Source organism: Lepidochelys kempii, chromosome 6 (genome assembly GCF_965140285.1).
Source record: "Lepidochelys kempii isolate rLepKem1 chromosome 6, rLepKem1.hap1, whole genome shotgun sequence".
Lineage (NCBI taxonomy): Eukaryota > Metazoa > Chordata > Testudines > Cheloniidae > Lepidochelys > Lepidochelys kempii.
This window is the reverse complement of record NC_136385.1, coordinates 14,949,997-14,956,345: the sequence shown is the minus strand read 5'-3', so window position 1 is coordinate 14,956,345 and position 6,349 is coordinate 14,949,997. Positions and strand designations below refer to the sequence as shown.

The 6,349-nt window shown below is 55.9% G+C and overlaps 2 non-coding genes across 2 annotated transcripts; one reads left to right on the top strand and one right to left on the bottom strand.

Moving 5' to 3' along the window:
* Window positions 1–4,267: 4,267 nt before the first annotated feature.
* TRNAV-UAC (transfer RNA valine (anticodon UAC)) lies at window positions 4,268–4,340 on the top strand. Its single transcript has one exon. It is a non-coding gene; the product is annotated as a tRNA-Val (tRNA).
* Window positions 4,341–4,888: 548 nt separating this feature from the next.
* Window positions 4,889–4,961, bottom strand: TRNAK-UUU (transfer RNA lysine (anticodon UUU)). The gene has a single exon. It is a non-coding gene; the product is annotated as a tRNA-Lys (tRNA).
* Window positions 4,962–6,349: the final 1,388 nt, after the last annotated feature.

The following is a 6,349-nucleotide window of genomic DNA, read 5'->3' as shown; positions in this document are numbered from 1 at the left end:
GCCTGCAACGCCAGGATGTGCTCCCTTCAAGCCACTGCCCAGCAGAGTTGGCGTAGGCTCAATGGAAAGATTGAGGGTGTGGGTATGATTTTGCAATGAGGGGGTCACAGGCAGAGGGTAATGAACCTTCCGCCCCGCCCCCCCCTTTCCTTCTCCATCATAGATGCACTTGGCTTCCCTAGGACCCCCACTTCCTGGCTTTTGCCAGTCCTTCCTAGGCTGGTTAGAGATAGGCCAGGTCCAGTCCATACCCCTTGGTTCCCTCTAGTCAAAGCAGTGGTGGACAGCTGTCCCCTGGTTCAAACAGGGCCACACAGTGTCAGGGGGTGAGGGGCATTAAGTGCTGGCCTGGCAATGTTTTAACAAGGCCCTCCTTTCAAAAAATCTTCTGTCACTGGCCCATCGGCTACTCCATGGCAGGGGGGGCATTCCCCTTCCCTCTGCCCCCAGAATGCCCTGTTGTCCCCTCTCCCACACATCCCCCCCTTTCACACTCTGGCTGTGCTCATGTTAGCAGCATGCACACAGCCCTGGTTAGAAGCTGTTCCTTGAAGCACTGGTGAAGCAACTAGGCCTGTGGTCACTAGTTGTGGGGGTGATGGACCCTCTCTGGGTTGGGGGGTTAGGTGGGGAATCTAGGGAACCCCCCCCCCAGTGTCCCCACCAGCATAGGAGAGAAATAGAGCTCCCTAGGCTGATGGGTGGGTGGGGCATGGCTCCAGCCTCCTCTCTCAGCTCTGTAGGTGCTGGTGCAGAGGGGTTTGCAGCACCCTAAGTCCCCAAATCCTCTTGCACTGGAGGAAGGCAGCGGTGTGTCCTAGGACCTGTAGGGGGTAGAAGTGGGAAGTTCCCCATTGCAGCAGCACCAGATAACAGCGGGGGGGCTCTCAGAGGAGTGAGCTGCTTACCAAGCTAAGCTAGCCCTAGCCCTAGGGTGTAAAGCCAATTATTCTCTGCTTCCCCTTCTTCCACTAACCAATTTTGCTCCATGCTACACCCCTGCGTGTCCCCTAGAGTCAGTTTCAGACCATAATACTACATGCTTCCCCTGCCCACCCTGGCTAGAGGACTGGGAGTGGGAGGCGCAGGGCAGGGATCCTCAGGGATAATCACCAAAATAAACTGACTCTCATAATGCATTGAGGGGAGCAGGGGGAGGAATTGCACCCCTGTAGCCTCCTGCTGCAGAAGCAGCATGCGAGGGGGTGATCCTTCCTGGCTTAGCCCTCCCTTTGCACCAATTTATGGTGCAAGGAAAGAGTGAGATTCATCCTGCTACTCAACCCTCCTGCTTCAGTGTGACTGCTACATATCTTCCGCCCAGAACGCTGCAGCCTCCTGCAAGCTGAAAGGTTGGGGCAAAGCTGCCTTCAGAAATAATGACACCTAGTGCTAGTTCATCAGCAGAGCAGGGTTATCCCTGTTCTAGAGTGGGGGAAACTGAGGCACCTACATAGCACTGGTAGGAATTAGCCACTGGCCTGCAGGGTGACATTGGGCAAGCTGGGACTAGAACCTGACTATCGTGTGCCCATCCACTGATCTATCCAGTAGACTATGCCATCCACCATGTATTTAATTAAACACATACAGCCCTGGGTGAATGCAACTGGAGCTGCTGCAAAAGCAGGGCACTCACTGCAGGACCAGGGCTGGCTGGCAGAGGGACACCCCCTCCAGCCTGGTTTATGGCTACCAGCCTAGCCCAACTGTAGTGTTGCCAAGTCTCAAGGAGGAAAAAAAACCCAGCACTGCCTCTCAAACCACACAAAATCCATTTCAGAGGGAGGGGAATGGGATCAGGGCTTAATTTGTAGTGAAAAGGCTGCCCCCGCACAAATTAAGCCCTGCATAAACACCAAAGGGGGCAGGAACAGTGGGAGATTTTCCTCCTCCAGCTTCTAAACGAAAAACTCAAATGTTTGCAACAGGGTTTAGCAAGATGGGGGAGGGGGAGAGATGACACACACGCACCTCTGTCTTTCCATAGTCAACAGCCAACACTGACTAGGAAAGGTCTTCCCCACCCTTCAGCCTGAAGCCTCCTTGAGGATGAGTGGGGTGAGCACTAAGCTCTGCTAGCACATGGAGGGAGAGCCAGACTGTGAGCGAGGGGCAGGGGATGGCCCTAGGACACCCAAGGGAGGGAGCGAGGCGTGGGAGGTGGTGCCAGGGCCATTCTCTGGGTGACTGACCCCAGCCAGCGGGACAGAGGAGGCTGCGGCAGGAGGTGGGGTCGGCAGCACATGTCCTGGTTGACGGCAGCACTGCATTGGGCTCATGGACCTGGGGGTGGCCGGCCAGGCCCCTATGTAATGGGCTGGGACCGCTCCAAGCTTGCCGCTCGACTCCCCTTGCAGTGCCCTGCGGAGAGAGGAGCAGAGGCAGGTTCTGCGCCAGCAAGGGCTGGCTGGGTTCCCATCCTGCTTTCTGGCTAGAACTGCCACTTCGTCATGGGTCTCAGGGCCTATTGTGGCCTCCTGGCACTGCCCTCTCCCCCTCCCACCCCTGCTTCCTACAGCAGCTCTCAGTGCCTGGAAGCCCAGCTGGGGGAGCCACAGCTGCGGGCACCAGAGCCCCCAGGGCGGAGCATCTGGTTGGGGCAGAATCCTGCACTCTCCCCAAGGTCAGCCTGACATCCCCATGCAGGGGGCTCTCCTAGGGGCAGCAAGAGGGTGCGGGGGGAGACCCTGCTTGCCACCCTATCTCCGGGGCAATGGATCCCAGGGGAACAAGGCAGGGGAGTCCCTGCCACTGCCTCCCCATCCTTGCATGCTGTGGTGTACAGCCACCCTCACTTCTCGCTGCTGCTGGCAGCGGGCTGCTGCCTTCAGAGCCGGGCGGCTGGCGAGCGGGTGGCTGCTGGCTGGGCTCCCAGCAGCACAGAAGTGAGGTGCCTATTGCATAGAAAGCCCAAATAAGCAATCTCCCAATAAAAGCAGCGCAAAACCCTGCGGGCCGTGGCGCCTCAGAAATTAAAGAGACTAAAAAGCCCAATTCTGCCTATTAGGGCCTGACACCCCTGAGCTGGGGGCTGCAGTTGTCCAAGTCCTTCTGCAGCAGCGCTGCAATGGCCGCTGCCGGGCGCCAGAGACCACTGCGGAGTCACTCGGCTGGTCCTGGCTGGAGCCCAGAGCCGCGGAGCCACAGGTGGCAGCCTGGGGAGAGACCAGCTCCGCCCTCGCCCCCTGCTCCCCCAGACCACGTGCAGTACTGATCCGCCCGGCCCCCTCCCTCCAGCGGCCAGCCGGGGCCCAGACTTCTCTTCAGCCACTGACCCCACCACCCCCAGCTTCCCATAGACCCCCGGCCTCACCCACTTGACTGTCCAGCAGCCAGCTGCTCCCCCCACCTCTCCCCTGAGAGACCCTCCTGGGGCCCCCCATCTGGCCCCACCCACTCTCCCTAGACAGCCCCTTTTTGCATCTCCCCAGCACCCCATTACTCAGCCCTGCCCCCACCTAACATCCCAGACAACCATCCACTCCCCTTTGAGCCAGCCTCCCCTGATACCCTGCAACCTTCACTCACCTACCACTGACCCCGCGCTTAATCCAGCCCTCCCCCAGACCCTCCCCCCCCCCACTAGCACTCCCCCCGTTCTGTGCAGCACTGTCTCCTAGCCCTTGCACTGCCTGGGGGCAGGGCGCGTTGTTCACGCAGGTAGGGTGCTGGAGGTGGTGGTGGCCTAGTGGGTATTGCACTGGGCTAGGATTCAGCCCTGCCTTCCAGTCTCAGCCTGGCCAGGTGACTCTGAGTTATGATTACCTTCACCTCAGTTTCCCCATCTGTGAAATGGAGGCAGTGACCTTGCCATCCTCTGTAAAGCTATGTGAGAGCTACCGATTAAAGAGTGGTAGCTAAACACGTGGCATTATTATATACCAATTATTTTAGTCACTCTATAACGGGCGCAAATGGGAGCAGCAACAGAGGGGGAGCATTTCTGGACATGGCTGGTTTTTCTAGGGTGCACACAGCTGGCTGGCATTCACCATAGCTCTGGGATCCTTCCCATCCCCACTTCCCCAGCCCCATGCATGCAGACTTCGCACCCTTCTTGGGGAAGCAGCTGGTCATAGTGAGTGATCTGCAAGCAACCACCGCACTGACCCTAGCTGTGTGGTTTCCTGCAGCCAGGCAGGTGCTCTGAGCACTGGGCAAGGTGAACTCCCAGCATCTCCTGGGCCTGTCCACAGCAGCTGTGTTCCTCCCAACTGCTGTATGACCCCTGGCCTGCGAGAAGGGGAGCCACCCTACAGAAGATGGTTTCATAGTGTAGTGGTTATCACATCTGCTTTACACGCAGAAGGTCCTGGGTTCAAGCCCCAGTGGAACCAACTGTGGCTCATTTTACAGGCAGCAGTGAATAATGCTAGTGAGCCCTATGTACCTCTCCTCAAGAGTTGATTTTATCCCCCAGCAGGGGAGAGGTGGTGTCACCCACTGTTTCTACCAGTTGCCCCTGATTGAACGTACTACATCCAGCCCTGGGAGTGCAGGGCTCTGTCATTTCACTAGGGACTGGCAAAGGTCCCAGCACCAGCCCCCACTCCAAGCAGGGCAAAAGGGATCAGTAGAATCCCCACCACCACTCCCAGGGGTGATCAGAGGGAGGAGCCAATTGCCCCCTCACAGGTGTCTGCCCCTGAACCCTGACCCTGCTGGTGACATTCCCTCCTGGGAGAAGAATGTAACTGCCCCTGGAGAGAGAGACAGAGAGAGCAGTGCCAGAAGACTGGAGTAGATAGGTAAGGGCCAGAGGGCGGCTGGGGTAGGTGGTCAAAGGGTCACTTGGTCCTGGCCGTTTCCCAGAACCACCCCATGGTCTGCAGCCTCTGTACGTCTAGGTGAGGCAAGGAGATGGGGGATAAAAAGTCATTGGTATCACCCAAACAGGGACTTGAACCATGGACCCTCAGATTAAAAGTCTGATGCTCTGCCAGCTGAGCTACCCAGGCAGCCACCTGCTGTCTTTTCCCACAGCTGAGAATCACTAATCCAAGCAATTGTATTAGCTGCAGTTTCGATGCATTTGTAGCCACATCTGCATGTTCATTTAAACAACACGGGACGTCCAAAACCTGGGGAGAAAACATACAAGAGACAAAAAAAGAAAGAAAGAAAGAAGGCGACGAAGCAGCAGCTCTTAGATAAACTAAATTATATCAGAAGCAGGAGCTTGAACCTGGCTACCCCCCAAAAAAATTATTATACCTAACCCTGGCCTGCATTGTGCTTATCTTCCAGTTACCTTTTAACCACCCCTGGAGTCCTAGGGCTTTGCCCCTTCCTCCATCTCTCCCCAAAAGGCTGTCGTGGATGCAGGAAAACTCCCTGGTGGCTGCATGTGGACACAGTGGCCACATCTGAGAAATGCTAACCCTGCATTCCCTTTGTGAAACTTCCCTGGGTCCTGTTTATCGGGCACACACTGAGCAGCGCCCTGAGCTCGAGCATGCCACCCAGGTGTAGAGCAAATTGCACTCTGTTCTAATGCATTATTTGAGAAATAGGGTATGATCTGCTAAATTCATATGCCCTAGTGTGTTTGAGACACACCAGTTCAACCGAGGTGATGCCCAGCCACACGCAACCACTGAGATTACCTTCTTCACCTGGGGGACTTGGTCCCATCACTCTCTTACAAACTGTTACACTGGCTCCCCATTTGCCATCACAGCAACATTAAGCTAACCCTCCTTCTCCCACATTGTGGGGGCGGGTGGGAAACCAGGAGTTCCCAGTCTCACCACGCTCTCCTGCTGGGGTAAGGAAAGCTAGATAAAGAGCCACCCCCAAGGTGGGTGTAATGCAGACATGATGACCATTGAGTACATTCTCTTCTGGACTCCATAGGAGATGAATGCTTCAGAAGGGATGGGATGGATCATAGCTAAGCAGGAAAGCAATGGAGCTCAGAGTGGCCCCAGAGGGCTTGAGGTAGAGAAGAGGGAACATCTGCTTGTCCTCACAGCTCCCCACCAGGCTGCTGAAAAGACATGAAAACCCGCAATGAGAGAATCCTTATTCCTCAAAGCAAAGCTCACTATAGCAAAAACAGCAATAGGGCACTCACCAGACCAGTGGGCCTTAAGCGCCAACGGATGTGTACCTGCCTAGGTTCATGTCCCACTTTTGGTAAAAGTGATCCTTTTCCTGCTCTCAAATCCTCTGTTCAGCATAGAGGTCACAGATCACAGGATTCAGATCTCTTCTCGGAAATCGCTCGGGCTGAGCCAAAAGCAAGCAGCCCTCCAACCACTAACAAAGGACAGCAGAATTCAAGGCCAAGTCATGTCAGGAAAGACCCAACCATTGAAAGAATAAAGTGTTCCTCATGAGACTT